The sequence below is a fragment of the Dipodomys merriami genome, unplaced genomic scaffold, assembly GCF_024711535.1.
Source record: "Dipodomys merriami isolate MVZ:Mamm:240054 unplaced genomic scaffold, mDipMer1.0.p SCAF_22, whole genome shotgun sequence".
In the NCBI taxonomy this organism is placed as follows: Eukaryota; Metazoa; Chordata; class Mammalia; order Rodentia; family Heteromyidae; genus Dipodomys; species Dipodomys merriami.
Genome location: NW_027203604.1, coordinates 399,628 through 415,191, shown reverse-complemented (window position 1 = coordinate 415,191; position 15,564 = coordinate 399,628). Strand labels below are relative to the sequence as shown.

Below are 15,564 nucleotides of genomic sequence, written 5' to 3'. Positions count from 1 at the left end.
AGACAGGAAGTGTCAAACAGTGTCTTCTCTACTATGATGGAAAGGTAGAATGGTAATGCCATTACTTTGGGCAGGAATTAAATTAGAGAATGAACCAGCCAGTCTCCACAATGCCCCTGGGATTTTTTCTTTATCATCATGTTAATTGTCTTCATTGCAGATAAAACCTTCAATTTTAAAGTGTTAGTTTAATTAGAATCTTCTCTTTGGTTAGTAAATAGATATTTTTGTGCTGCTTTTACAAATGCCTCTATTAACTACCTTTAAGGCCCGGTCACGGTTAGAACTATTTTACTCTCGAAGCAGCACCTTGCCTGTGCACCTCAGACGGTATGCACTTCACAGACTAGCCTGGTTTTTATAGAGTTAGTCAGAAAAAATACCTGTTCACACCCTCCCCTTGACCATGTTGCCTGAGGATGAATCAGTGTGGCTTATTTGTACAAAACCACAAATGTGATAGTTGAATTTTTCACAACAAAGTAACATTTTTGTTTACATTTGCAATCTAAGACCATATAGAAAAGAAACCTATTCAGAGACAGGAGAAGTAGGTATGTCTCCAAACTGGGAAATAAGAGAGAAACATGACTTTCTGAGATTTGATCTAGTGAAATCCACATAAACACTCTAAGGAAATAATCAGTGTGGAAATACTTTCTTTATTATAAAGCCCCATACAAGGGCAGGGAGCAGTAGCACATTCTTATAATCCTAGCTACTTAGGAGGCTATGATTTGGAAGGATAAAGGTCTAGGCCAGATAGGGCAGAAAAGTTCTCAAGACTCCCTCTCACCATAAAAGACTGAGTATGGTGGCACATGTTCTTCATCTAAACTATGATGGAAAAAGAAATGGGGGAAGGCATGACTAAAGTCATAGAGTACTTCCTAACAAGCTGAAAACCCCAAGTTCAATTCCAGCATAGCCAAAACAAAATAAAATACACAAATACAGAAAGCCCCATATAAATGTGATGCTATCATTATGAAATATATCAAAAAATAAAAGATTAAAGCTTCCTCAGGAAAAACAGAATAGCAGAGATTAGGCCTCATATGCACAGCAAAATTAGGCTCACCAAAGCAAAGAAAGGGATGACATTGTCTGAAAAAGAATTGCACTCATTACCTACAGATGAAATGGTTATCTCTACCTTAATAATAACAATAAAATTATATATTTTTTAAAAAACGGCCAAAAATCAGGTTCAACAATCATCAGAATGTGTTTCTTCCTCATGTCTTAGTACAGGTAAAAACTTGAACTTTACTATTTCCAAAACAAGCAGCAAACATGTGCTGATGGCTCACATCTGATCACAGTTCAAACCTCGCCCAGGCAGGAAAAGTTATAACTTGTCTCCAATTATCCATCAAAAAGCTAGAAGTGGAGCTGTGGCTCAAGTACTACAACACTAACCTTGACCAAAAAAGAAACACACACACACACACACACACACACAAAGCCAAGAAGAACTAGAAGTAGAGAAAGACTGCAAGAGTAACAGTTTAAAAGTTCAATATCAATGGGCTGGGAAAGTGGCTTAGTGGTAGAGCACTTGCCTTGCATGCATGAGGCCCTGGGTTCGATTCCTCAGAACCACATAAGCAAAAAAAAAAAAAAAAAGCCGGAAGTGGCACTGTGGCTCAAGTGATAGAGTGTAGCCTTGAGCTGAAGAGCTAAGGGACAGTACCCAGGCCCAGAGTTCAGGCCCACGACCGAACCCCCCCCCCAAAAAATAAGGTTCAATATCAAACAACATACATTGTTTCATCAGCAGAGCCTGGGTAATGACTATAGAATTAGCTGCCATGAAGATAAAAAGAATACATTTTGAATTTAAAAATTCAAATTTAAAAGTGTTCAAGCATAAACATGGAACCATATAAGGATCCGCAGGACAACTGAATTGAATCCAAATTGTACATCATGTAAGTTGATCCACCACACCAAGGGGCACTGAGCTGTCAGTGAGGAAGACTGGATCCTCCAGCAACAGCTAGCTAAGAGAGCGTAGATGGAAGTGGTAGACATGGTCAGTACAAGATCTGGCTGAAGACAGCTGGAGCCCAGATTACCCAACTCCAGGACCCTGCATCTAACTGCTTTATGGTATACACTTTCTCACATTTCAACAAAACTTTACCCTCTTTGCAACTGCTTCACTAGCCCCCTACTAACTACTACATCCTATTAACCCTTACAGTAAAACCTCCTTTATGGCTGCAGATAGCAATCAGTGGCTGTGGAGAGAATTAGTTTCATTGGAGGCAATGATATCCAAAGGAAGTAGTTACTACTTTAAGAGCATATAATTAACATGGACTCCCTGTCTACCAGGATCTTAATGTTCCAATTTCTGACAGTTTAAGCATAATTTAAAGGCCTCCAGGCAAACCAACCACTTCATAATTGCAATCTACTAAATCAATAAAATGTGTTGATTCTGTCTACAGCATTCAGTTTCCCCTTTCTGAATTCTTTTTAGTAACTGTAATCTAAATCACAGAAAGTACAGCTTAAGAAGTCAACTAATTTATATCTTTCATTTTATCTATTTACTTGCTTCCTCTGAAAGTAAGTTCTTGTCTTAAAAGAAATATGTGCTAATTTGTTAAAGGATAAAAAAACAGAAAAGGTAAAAAAAAAAAAAACAGTACTTTCCAATACCCAAAGAAGACATTCTTTGGTGTAAGAGCATTTACATGTGCATGTCTGAGCCTGCATCCAGTTTGATAATTTAATTAGAACCATAGTACAAAGAGTTGTTTACCATTCTTTTCTATTGACACATTTTCTGTTATAAGCTTGTTCCTTATTATTAATCTTTCTTGTTACCTTTTCATCTGTGCAGTGCACATGCTGTGCAAATGTACTATGGGTTCTGCAGCCATCACACTGTTACATTGAAATGGTTACTAATCACTATGCCAATAGATTTCATAATTACTTAAGCAGGTACTCTACCACTTGAAGCATACCTCAAATCCTTTTTGCTCTGTTTTTTGGGGATTTTTTTGTTTTTTGGGTCCAGTCGTGAGGCCTGAACTCTGGACCTGGGCGCTGTCCCTCAGCTCTTCAGCTCAAGGCTAGCGCTCTACCACTTGAGCCACAGCGCCACTTTCGGCTTTTTTCATTTTGCTTATGTGATTCTGAGGAATTGAACCCAGGGCCTCATGCATGCAAGCCAAGCACTCTACCACTGAGCCACCTTCCCAGCCCTTACTCTGGTTATTTTTGAGACAGAGTATCACTTCTTGCCTTTGCTGGACTGAACCATGGAACTCCTATTTATACTTTGGGATGAAAAGCATGTACCACCAAACCTAGCTTTAAAAAAAAAATTGTAAACTTTTTGTCCAGGCTGTCTTGGAACCATGATCCTCCTCATCTCTTTCTCCTGAGTAGCTGGGATTATAGGCATGAGCCATCAGTGTTTGGCTTGGATTTTTTAATTTATTTTAAAAGGCAGGGAGGAGTGGGTAAGAATGTTGAAGGGGGTGATATTGATCAAGATATATCATTTTCATAAACTGCTTTGTTAAAGGCAACACCTTAGCACAACTACTTAAAGATTTTTTTAAGTACACCAAAAAAGTTACCACTAGAATGGTGGGTAGAAGTCATGGAACATTCATCAGCTAAACATCACAATCTGTACTACAAAGAATGAATCCCAATGGAAACTATGGGCTGTAGCTTTACTATACCAATGGTACCACTCTAATGCAAGGAAGCTCATCAAGGGAATCTCAAGGGCCAGGAGGGAAATGTACAGGAACTCTTACTTTCCACTCTACCTTTCTGTAACCCTACAGTGTTTCAAACAAAAACAGAGCACATTAATTCTTAAAGCTGCAATTGAGCCATCCTTTCACCTGTCCCATGGGTTAGGCTGAATCAACATTCCTGTGACCACCGGCAGAGCCTGGACACCCTTTGTGGAGCAGTACAGGGATTTCAGCAATGAAAACAAAATGACACAAACCACAGCAAGCCTTACACAGCCTTTAGGGACTGGGTTGGAGTCTAGCTGACTTTCAGAGTTCCATCCATTCTGGGGATCCCTAGCTACTCAAGGATGATCAGATCTCATTGACTCACAAGGAACTCCCCCACATCAAAGCTCCTGCAGGTGGACACACACTAGTGCCAGTAGAGCTCATCCATCCTAATGGCCTTAAGAAAAGTGAACGTTAATCTACCTACTTGGGCAGAATTTGATGTGGGCTGTAGAGTACATGGTAGGAGGGTTTTATCAGGTGATGAGATTGAAAACACTATAACTGATTTGAAAACAGTCTCCATACACATCATAAGCTGAAAATAAAGAACAAAGATGCATAGGAAGATATAATATATAATACATATTATACTATATATAAGAATTACGTTGCAAAAGAATAACAAATAATCCAGGCATGCATGCTGGCATATGCCTGTAATCCCAGCATTTGGGAATGTGAGGCAGAAGGATTCCAAGTTTGAAGCCAGACTGGCCTTCATAGAAATATGCTGTCCCCTTTCAAAAAAAGAAAATAAACAAATTGCAAATACCAGTAATTCTGAGAAATGTTTTGAAAAAGAGAAGCAATCATGGCTCAAACACTTAATGGAATCTCTGAGACACAACAGACTATATTCAAATGTTGGTTTGCGGTTTGTCTAAAGGAGGGAACATATTTATCCTAGGCACAGTGTCCCAATTGGCTGAAAAAGTTCAGCTCAAACTGTGAATCCATGAACACTGCCTAGATTCATTATGATAGAATGCATTTCTGGCATATTTGTAATTGCTTCACTGGAATATTTGTCTTATAAATGTATCTTGCCTATGTGCCTTAACCCAGAGACTTAATAAGTCTGATGATTTTCCAGAAGGACCTAAGGCTCTAACTTCCGGCTTTAGATACTAAAGTACAGTTATAGCAGTGATTCTCATTCCTGGTTTCTCATTGAAATTACCTGGAAGACTTCTGAAGTTAGATGCTTGGACTTCATCCAGACAAAGTAGATCAGAAGATATGGAGTGGCACTTGCTTCACTGAGTCTTGGTCAACTCATACAGCAGATACCACAACATCATTCATGTGGAAACCATGCTGTGGTGGTACCCAGACACTGCTCACAAAGACCACAATGTACAGACCACCCCTGGAGTTGTGTGCTATGGTGGCCTACTCTAAGAAAAGTCTTGTTTCAAAGAAGATATCACTGTCCTAGCTTCAGTTCTACTCTAGGGCCCCTGAAGGAAGCAAATAGTTCTGTGAGGGCTCAGAGAAGGTATCTGTACTACCATTACTGACAAAAGGAACCACATGGAGATGCAAAAGTTGTCTCAGCTACCCTCTAGTGGATTCCATCTTTACTTTCATATTGCAATAGCCCAAGCCACCACTCCAGACCTTCTGATCTACTTTGTCTGGATGAAGTCCAAGCATCTAACTTCAGGTAATTTCTATGAGAAACCAGGAATGAGAATTACTGCTATAAATGTTCTTTAGTGTCCAAAGACTGAAGTTAGAGCCTTACTTGTTTCAGGAAAATCATCAGACTTATTAAGTCTCTGGGTTAAGGCAGAGAAAGGGACCAGGCTGGAGATGCGACTTCAAGATCAGACCCATAGGAAAGTGAACACAAGAACTAGTGTGGAATGACTGGAGGCGGGCAGAGAGACTCCAACACATAAGGTAAAGAAAGGTTGGAAGTCCCAAATCTAGCATCTCGGAGGAACTTTCCATTGAACTGGGTAGATAACCCTTCCTATAAAACCAGCCACAAGTGTAAGATGAACACACAGTTCTGTGTTAGCAAAACCATCAGAACTAAAACTTTATGCTTTAATTTGTCAGAAAATCAAGGTGGAAAATGAGATAAATAAACATAAAATTTGGGGCTGGGAAGGTGGCTCAGTGGGAGAGTGCTTGCCTTGCATGCATGAGGCCCTGGGTTGGATTCCTCAGCACCACATAAGCAGAAAAAGCCAGAAGTGGAATTGTGGCTCAAATAGTAGAGTGCTAGCCTTGAGTTGAAGAGCTGAGAAACAGTGTCCAGGCCCAGAGTTCAGGCTCCACAACCGACAAAAAAATAAAAATAATATAGATATAGATATAGATTAGAGCTAGAGATAGAGATAATGGAATTCTATATCTCCATCAGAAAGAATGACATTGCCCCATTTGTTAGGAAATGGAAAGACTTGGAAAAAATTTTATTAAGTGAAGTAAGCGAGGCCCAAAGAAACATAGGTCCCATGGTTTCCCTTATCTGCAATAACTAGAATATGTCTAGGACAAGCAGAAAAGGTCAAAAGCTATGTACATATGATCATATAACCTGATGCTAAGCAAAATGAACCCCAAGATAGGGACACAAGAGATTTTATCTTTCCTGTTGTTCTTTTTAATGTACTATGTGATTTTTTTTCTGTTTCTTTGTATGTTCTTCTTCCATGGTACCGCCCTTGTTGTCACTGTATTTGAGTCCAGCGTCCTGCATCTTGTATATACATTTTTCTAATTTGGGGAGGGGAAGGGAAATAACAAAATGCTGAAATAAGGATACAGGATGACCTATTGTTAACAATGAGATGTATAAGACACTATGTTGAAAATGAACTTTACAACTTTGCGGGGGTAGAGGGTGAGGAGGAGGAGGAGTTAGACAGTTGGGGAGGAAAGGGATGCTGGGGGAAAAACAAAGGAGGGTGTAACAATGCTCAATATGAAATGGACTCATTACCTTGCTCACGTAACTGTAACCCCTCTGTACAGTATCTTTACAATAAAAAAAAAGCATAAAATTTAACTAGAATTTTGTACTATCACTTTGCATGTGAACTTTATCCCTTGCTGGAAATCTTTAAAGACAAAGGTAAATAAATAAATATGCTACATATAAATACATAAGATAGCACTATATTTTATTATTCACAAGGCAGATATTTTCTCTTGCCTTTTTCCCCTTTATGGTATTTCAAGATCAGATAGAAATGACACAGTTCATTTTAAGCAGGAAGTAATAGATCTCCCTAATTACTTGCAAAATTATTATTGAACTTCAAGGAGATTTGAAGTTATCTACTGCAAAGCAAAAAAAAATCCCTCTGCTTGGGATAAGCAATCTCTGGTCTCTTCTATTGAGCAACAGAAAACAAAGACAAATTTCTGAAATTAAAAAAAAAAATGAGTCAATTCCTTGGTTTAGCAAAATGGATTTTCTTAGAGTAAGAGAAAGCAAGGTCATGTTATAAAGCATTGATGTCATAAACTTTTGCTCATGGAAGTCTGGGTAGGAAAGCCTTATTTCAGCATGCTTTTAAAAAGAAAAAAAAACACTTAGTGTCTGTGGAAAGAACTTCAACCTGCAGCATAGTTATTTGAACTTTCTCAGCCTTGATTTCATCATCTATCTAGTAGGGCTTCACAATATGAACTTCACACGATTGTTACAAAGATAGCTTTGGTTTTATGGACTGGGAAGTTGTCACTCTTGGGTACACATGCTCCTTACTGTGATATTGCCTTAACATCCTTAACTCTGAATTTCAGATTTGTGGCCATCAGGCTAACACCACAGTTGTGGTCCTTTAAGTGCTGGGCAGTCTGTGACTGCCAGCCTGCTGTGAAGCACTGTGTGATCTCGGCCTGTGTCCCACTTGTCATTGTCATTCTCAATGTGGACAGACACTGGCTCAGGGAAAGGATAGGCAAGAACCAAAGTCTTCCTACCAATATGTCCAGTAGCTTGTGATTTCCACACACTACAAAGGGCCTGGCATCAAAGCAATTTGCAGAGCCTAGGATCAGGAACTGTCTCTTTATTGAGGGTTAAATGGAGACCAATAGTTCCCAATAAAACAATTCAGCAATCACGAATGAGTAAGGCCACACCACATCTGTAATACAAAATGATACACAGAGCACCCTGCTTACTCCCAGCTAGAACCAGCAAATCAGCACCACATGGGCTTTATAACCAAATGAGAAAGATAAAATGGGTTCCATCTGGGGCTTTTGAAAGATAATATAAAAGTGCAAAGCTAGTTGGACTGCCTGAGGAAATTCCCCTATGCTTCCATCCTGTAGCCAAAGTTTATGATCTGCCAGAGCATATCATGAACTGATTTTTTAAATGCAGGCTATGTGACTACGGGTTTGATTTTATTTCCATTTACTGTAGCACTGGCTAAATAGTTTGGAAGATCCACTAGCTAACACCAGGAAAAGGTATGACTGACACAGCCTCAGGGTGAGCAAGGCATAAATAAGATATAAAACAATGTCAAAGTCTTTGCTAACTACTTCAAATCTAAAAGCCATGGGACTATTACTCTTTGCTTACTAATAAATCACTTAGAAGTGATTTTTTAATTCCTAGTTTAGCACCTTTGGAAATGGCTGAGCTTTTTTAAATCATTCCTAAAGTCTAGGGACTTAAGCCATCAGCTATTTTCCATATTTAAGTAAAATTGTGTGTGTGTGAGTGTGTGTGTGTGCGTGCGCGCGCACACGCACGCACACGTCTTCCAACAGGGTTTGCAAACTCACTTGGCTTTTCTACTCACAGCTCTGCCATTTGAGCCAAATCCCTAGTCCAGCATTTTTTCTGGTTAATTGGAGAAAGAGTCTCAAGAACTTTTCTGCCTGGATAGGCTCTGAACCATGATCCTCAGATCTTATCCTCCTAAGTAGCTGGGATTATAGGCTTGAGCCACCAGGACCCATCTAAAATCATTTTTCAAAAGAGCTGTGTGGGTTCATTCCCATGTATTGTGTAAAAGTAGACACTAATTAACATAGCAGAAGTCAATCAGACAGGAAATCTAAGTTCTTGAGCCATGATATGAAATGATCTAAAGTCTGATTTCCTTCAGCTGAAGGAAATACTAAATTAAAAACTAAACCATCAAAACAATGAAGTGTGAGAATAGGTAATTGAGTCTGTAACTTGAAACAGGTTGTTGACACTTCAATTGCTAGAGAACTTGTCCTTAACATCACATTCCCTTAACATATTATACATTTATATTAAAAATGGGGGCCGCTTCATACTGCCTGTCTTTTCTTCCATCTTTATTGAAATTCTCCCCATTTATGAAGACCTGGTAAAATGTTTCCTCCAGGGAAACTTGAGATTTGATCAACCCATTTGGAAAGATTCCTTTCTTGCCATTGCAGAAAATTATAGTTTATTGACGCCCGTCACAGGCTTAAATTATCACATCCTGCCTGGTGGGACCTATTTATCTATGTGTTTTGAAAAGAGGACAAAACTGTTGCATGTAGTATCACTCAACATAGCGATTAACAACTGAAATCAATAATTACGGTGTCTTTAATGTTATTGTCAAAACAAGGAATGCACTGGTATCTCCAAGCTCTTTTCATTAACCTTTAGACATTTCTTTGAGTATAGTTATAGAGATACTGTGGTTTGTGGCCTCTTTATAAAAAGAATTAAAGAAGGTTTCAAGGTATCATTTCCCTTAAGAAAAACGTCCAGAATATTGTCTTTACAACTGTTTCTCACTTTCTCTGGTTAAATATTTCTTTAAATACTTAAAGATACAGAAGACAAGTCTGCCCTTTGGACAAAGAGCACAAACCCAAGAGGGCTATCATCACTGAGGACACAAACTAGATCCACAGCCTTGATAAGCAAAGGCTGGAATGATGGACTTGAGCCAATGCATTAGCTTTCAATAAGCAAAAATGTGTAATCATATCTCCCCAAATTAACTGCACATGTATGAGAAACAGCAGGCCTGCTTTGACAGTAATTTATGCAAAACAAAACAAGAAAGGTTTGTCTTCAGATATGTAGATATGTGACCCTACTGTGGTTCTAAGGTATGGAACCAGGGAGAACAATTGAAAGATTTGCTTGACTTTTAGAAAGAAAAAAATAATAATCTTCAATGTTCTCTGCTAATAATAAGGGCTAAAGTATAGACAAAGAATGGGGCTCTTTGCTACAGGAAAGAAGTATAGATTGTGTGCTCTGTAGGGTCCTCTTTAACTGTGATATTGTATTTCCCTGTTGGCTCGACCCCTGCTCACCTCTCCAAGCTCTAGTAAGACTGTCCTGCCAGCACTGACATATTGTCACACTGAACTCCTTTCCTTCTTTACCCACACCAGACTGTCAGGCCAGCTGCAGAGTCTATGCATGTTTTGTGTATGCTGCTCCACTTGCCAGGAAACTCTCTTCCTACTCTACCAAGTTGCCAGGGTGAATTCTACTTCTCTTCAGGGTCCAGTGCCCTACCCCCATCAGTTTTATATGCTTACTTGTTATGGTGGGAAGCTGCACACCTACATGCATTTTATTGTTAATTTGCTTCTCTCTCTGGTCTGTAAGCTCCTCCCAGATTTTTTGACAACCTTATGGTTCTGCTTGCCCACGTTTCTCTAGGGCAGAGAAGCTTTGTAAATGTTAATTGGCTGACACCCATGTAAACATTAGACTTGTTAGAAAAAAATAGTGGAAGAGACAGAGAGAATGGGAGGGAGCCTCAAATGTACTTTCAGAAAGAACATTTCCTCAAGGTTAACCAGTAAGGGTAAAGACAAAGAAAGGCAGAGACAGAGAGAGACAGAACTCCACCTGTTGGAATGGCTGTTCTTCCATTTGGTGATAGTTGACAGGCTCACTATGGTGCAGCCCCAAAGTTTCAAGTTCTCAAATAAACCTTTCTTCCTAAAAGTCAGTTCCTTGCTACAATGGAGCTAAATCCCAAGATCAACAAAATAATTTACCTCTATATATATTTATCTGAAATAGCCAATACAATTCTCCAGTTCTATAGAGACAAGAAGAAATACAGACAGGATGATTTTCGCACTTTCACCCTGTGAGTTCACAGATCTGTTTCAGACAACTCAGCCTACAAGAAAAAACAAGAGAGAGTTGGGGGGTTGTTTTTTTGTTTTTGTTTTTGTTTTGTTTTGTTTTTGGTCAGTCATGAGGCTTAAACTCTGGGCCTCAGCACTGTCCTTTTGCTCAAGGCTAGTACTCGATGCCTTTGAAGCACAGGTTCACTTCCAGTTGGGGGTGGCTAACTGGAGCTAAGAGTCTCACAGGGATTTTCCTTCCCAGGCTGTCTTCCAACCACGATCCTCAGATCTCAGCCTCCTGAGTAGCCAAGATTATAGGCATGAGCTACTGGCACCCAGCTCAGGGAGAAAATTCTATAAAACATAATTAAAGCATGTCTACTGTGTTACTATGTTGTCTAAGAAGTAGGATAATTTGTATAAGAAAGACAAATTGGGTATATGAGAGTGGTTTAATAGGAAATGTCTGATAACTTTTAAAGTTTGGATCAGAATGCTGGGTGCAGGGGTTCACACTCATAATTCCAAATATGAAAAAGGATCAAAGGATGAGGCCAAGGGATGTCAAGAAATGTGAGAGCCTATTTGAAAAGTAAAGTAAAAAGGACTGAAGTAATGGTTCATGTGGTAGATTGCCTGCCTATCCTGAATGAAGTCCTGAGTAAAAATCACACACACACACACACACACACACACACACACACACACACAGAATGAGAGAATGAGTCTTCCTGCAGGGTTTCTGTTCTTTCTGAAATCTTCTTAGCTTTACAATAAATCATTTGGTCTATAAATCACAAAATGAAGCTTCTCTGTGTATTAACAAGAAGTTGAGGCTTTGGAATGAACATACCAAAGCACTGAGCAAGACCTCAAAACACAAAAATGTGACCCAATTATTTGAAGTAGAGTGAAGAGCATTAGCATTTGTAAGTACTGAGCAGCTGGTAACACTTGATGGAATACAGAGGTATGTCCTAATGGAAGGCTGAGACTTCATCCTGGAGCGTTTTTTATCCACTCCTCTGCTTCTAGAAGCAAGATAGGAAAATTCCCAGGATAGAACTGAAAGTGAAAAGTGACATCCTCTGGATGATACACAAAAGGACTACTTTTGAATCACTTTTTAATACACAATTCCAAATATCATCAAACCCCTACTTTAAAAGAACAGTTAAATGAACAGTTCAAACAAAAAGTAATTGTTGCTTTGTATAAGAAAAAAATGAAGGGCAAGAAACATTCAGTTTAAAATATCCTAATTTTCAAGATTCGTATCATTATCAAGTCAATAGTTTACCACATGTGGTATATTCAGACAGCTGGAGGCTACCTTTGCCCGACAAGCACATAGATCTTTCTTATCCTGCTCACCAAGTTTTAGAGCCCTTTCAAATTGGTGACCCAGTCACTACACTAAGAGAAGCCACATCACTGATGCAGGACAATACAGGCAACATTGCATTAGGGAGAAGACTTTTTGTTGGCTTTTTGTTGCTCCCAGCCCTTCCAAGGCCTCTGCTTGAGCGTCTCACCTGGCTGCACAAAAGCTGTTGCAAGACTTGAATGGAAGGGTCAGGTTGCAAGCTGTGCAAGCCTGGAGGCAGAGACTGCAAGTCCTGCTCAGACCACCCAGCTCTCCAAAGGGGGAGCTACATCAGATTCAGACATGATAAGAGGCGCCCTTCCAGGTGACCTGGCCCAGCGAAGCAGCCTTTGTAGTTACATGATCCTGTTGGGAGTGGTGGCTCTGAAAAGGTGGCATTTGTCTAACTCAGTATACCAGTGATTCTGGTTCTTTCTGAGGAGAAAACTTACATGCTATCACTTTTACGTTTTTGAAGAAAAAACAGTAAGCTAAGCCTTGAGCCTAGTCCCAAAGCAAATGAAAAAAATAAAAAGCCATACGCCCTATCTGTGTTTAGGAGAGTGAAAATTGAATCCACCACAGTCAGAATATGGGACACTCACACTCATTTGGCTGACAGTGAAAGGGAAGTTGAGAGCCAGTAGAGGGCCACCAAGGTTGAGTGCCAATAGTTAAGACTGGAAGCACCATAAGGGTAAGGACCCTCTCCTTGATTATTTCAGAACCCTTAGAAACTAGTACTGAGCCTGGCTGGCACCTAGCAGGCATGCCCAAAACACTCAGGATAAGGAGAGCGAAGCAAGGAAAAGGTTTTAAGTACTACATCCTGTTTTCTTTTTGCTATAAATGTTATAAAATTTGAGGCTAGGCACAGAGGCAGCATTCTGCCTTTCATATGTTGTCAAAGATGGACTTTAACATAATGTACAACCACTTCCTGTTTCCTCAATCCCTGGGGATTTGGGCCAATACAAACTCAGTTTCTAGGAATTCAACTCATGAACTGTCCCAAGAAAACCAGCCCTGCTTAGCCCAAGTCAGCCCAGACCAGCCCAGTCCAGCCCCAGGAGCACATCTCCAGAAGACTGATGATAAATGAAGAACAGCCCTGGGTTTCAAGTTTCCAAGACAAATAATGCTTGGCCATCAGGGGCAGATCATGCTATCAATAGCCCAACATGTGGCATCAAGGTGATATGGTGTCCAGATAGCTCTAGCTAATTTCCTTTCTCAATCATGGAAATGGAAAGGCAGTGACGGAAAAGGAAACAGGGCAAAGACAGATAAGTTGGTGGGAAAGTGGTTTAAAATGTCCTAGATCGGCTGTCAAGCTTGAACATCATGCATGTGTTATGTTCAACATCAGCTCAGACTCAGGTTGATTATTTAGATGGGAGGTTTGGTATTAACCAAGTACATGATAAGAGTTTAACTGTCAAGTCTACCGTTGAACACTGTTTACCCAAGGCAACGAAGGTGATATCACCAGCATCAGCTTCACCTGGGTGATTTCTGGCCCTACCCCAAGTCTTGAATCCTCCAGGGGTGAGGCTGGAATCTACCTTTCCACCAAGAACCCAGGAGGTTCGTTTCCATCTTGATTCCCTAACAGAGGGGTAGTTAGCCACTTTCCTGAAGTTGCACAGAAGGCATTTTCATTAAGTAGCAGCAGGAATGGGGGGAGGAGAGTAAGTAAAGCGTACAACTCTCCAAACTTTAACTAGAGACAGCAAGGGTAACAATTCTCCACATCAGAAACCTGAAAGGCTGCTGGATGTCTAGGTCTGGTATGCAAAACAGCCCTGAAGAGGTTAATCTCTCTAGCAAGATTCCCAGCCAATAAACACCAACCAACCCCGGAAACGCTCTTTTTAAGCTTTATAATTCACACCATGCATCCAGAGAGAATGCATTAGTTTTAAAAAAAATAGAAACTAAAATTAAATGCTTTGAAAATGATTTCCATGATCCAGATGAAAACTCAAAGAAATGATTGATTTTAGTCCCCATGTCTCTAGCCCACATTGCAAGCCTAAAAACCAAGGGAAAACTTCAGAACAATGTGATTTCTTTGCCTCCCCAGTACTGCCCCACCCTTATAAAATAGAAATCACACATTCAAGTACAACTTTACAAAAGCAAAAGCTATCCAGAAATCATCTCCAAATTTCTAGATTTTCATACCCTGAGAATATTTCTGTTCTGTTGGTTTTTGCATCTCTTTTCTTTATCTTTTAACCTAGCTGAGAGAAAACATTTCTAACTTCAGGAGGAAATCTTACCAAAGTTAAAATTAGTGATACCATTGGTATGTGGCCATTGGAGATGCATCCAGAGAGTTAGAAATATATGTCAATCCCATTCTTGGCATTTGGTTTGCTACCACTTCTGAGTTCAAAGGAAGATTTAACTTTTGCCTGCTACTTCTCGAGTCTTGCATTGTTATGAGACCTCAAGTGGCCTTTGGGTCATTCTGCTAAGAGAGCCCACGCCATGAGGATGAGAGGAAACACAGAAAGAAAATACTTACAGGTAGTGGTTTTCCTTTCCAAGCCAAAAAGCTAGAAACCTTTGGAACTGGAGGGCTGGATAGAAGTCAGTGACCCAGTAATCTGGTTTAAAGGGCTCTGAGAGGAAGGGGGAGAAAAAAAAAATACCCCAGCAAAGGAAGAGAGCTGAAATTCCAGTCTTTCAGGTCAGCTGAGTTTGAATTTTCTTTGTACTAAAAATCCATTAACCCATACAGAAAAAAAAAAAGTTCACATACATGCTCCACTCCTTTTGCTGATCTGTTCTTCTCTTCTCCAAGGCTGCTACTGCCGCTCAGAAAACTTCCAAGCAGCAAGCTTCAGCACTCACTGAGAAAAGGGGTGTTGTGGATGCCTGCAACTGTTTGCAGGGAGCCAGACCTCCCTGGCTGACAGCCACACTCCCCGTCCCTTCTGCTGGTTGGTCCGTAGGGACAAGGCTGAGCTTTTGTTAATAGGTCGCTTGCTTCCCTTCCCAGCTTCCTTTCCCACTATTAGTGATGTACTAACTGCTCTGCCACTGGCTGAGCTGAAGCAGCCTCTCTTAGTTGGTAGCACACAGGCATGCATACACACACACACACATGCATTCACAAGAATGCATACACACCAATGTATCTCCACATACATGTACATCACATTCACATATGCTACACACACAGACATTTACAAATGTGCTCACAGACTCTTCAAACATAATTGTTCCCCAACCCTCCCCCCTCCATAATGATTTTCCAGAAACAAATTCCAGTCTGAAAGGTCTGTATTCAAATTTAGAGGAGAGGCTGGCTCAGCAATAAAGAAAGGAGGTAGAGACTCCTGGCCC

At 40.1% G+C, this 15,564-nt stretch overlaps 1 protein-coding gene across 3 annotated transcripts in view; it reads right to left on the bottom strand.

Annotated features, from left to right (window-relative positions):
- The window catches only part of Frem1 (FRAS1 related extracellular matrix 1), a 139,142-nt gene extending 124,081 nt beyond the window's left edge, over positions 1 to 15,061 (bottom strand). For all 3 annotated transcript variants that reach the window (XM_070033150.1, XM_070033148.1, XM_070033149.1), the window contains exon 1: positions 14,741 to 15,061. The gene's annotated coding sequence lies outside the window, so the exon portion shown is untranslated. The remainder of the gene's footprint in view (positions 1 to 14,740) is intronic.
- Between the last annotated feature and the right edge of the window lie 503 nt (positions 15,062 to 15,564).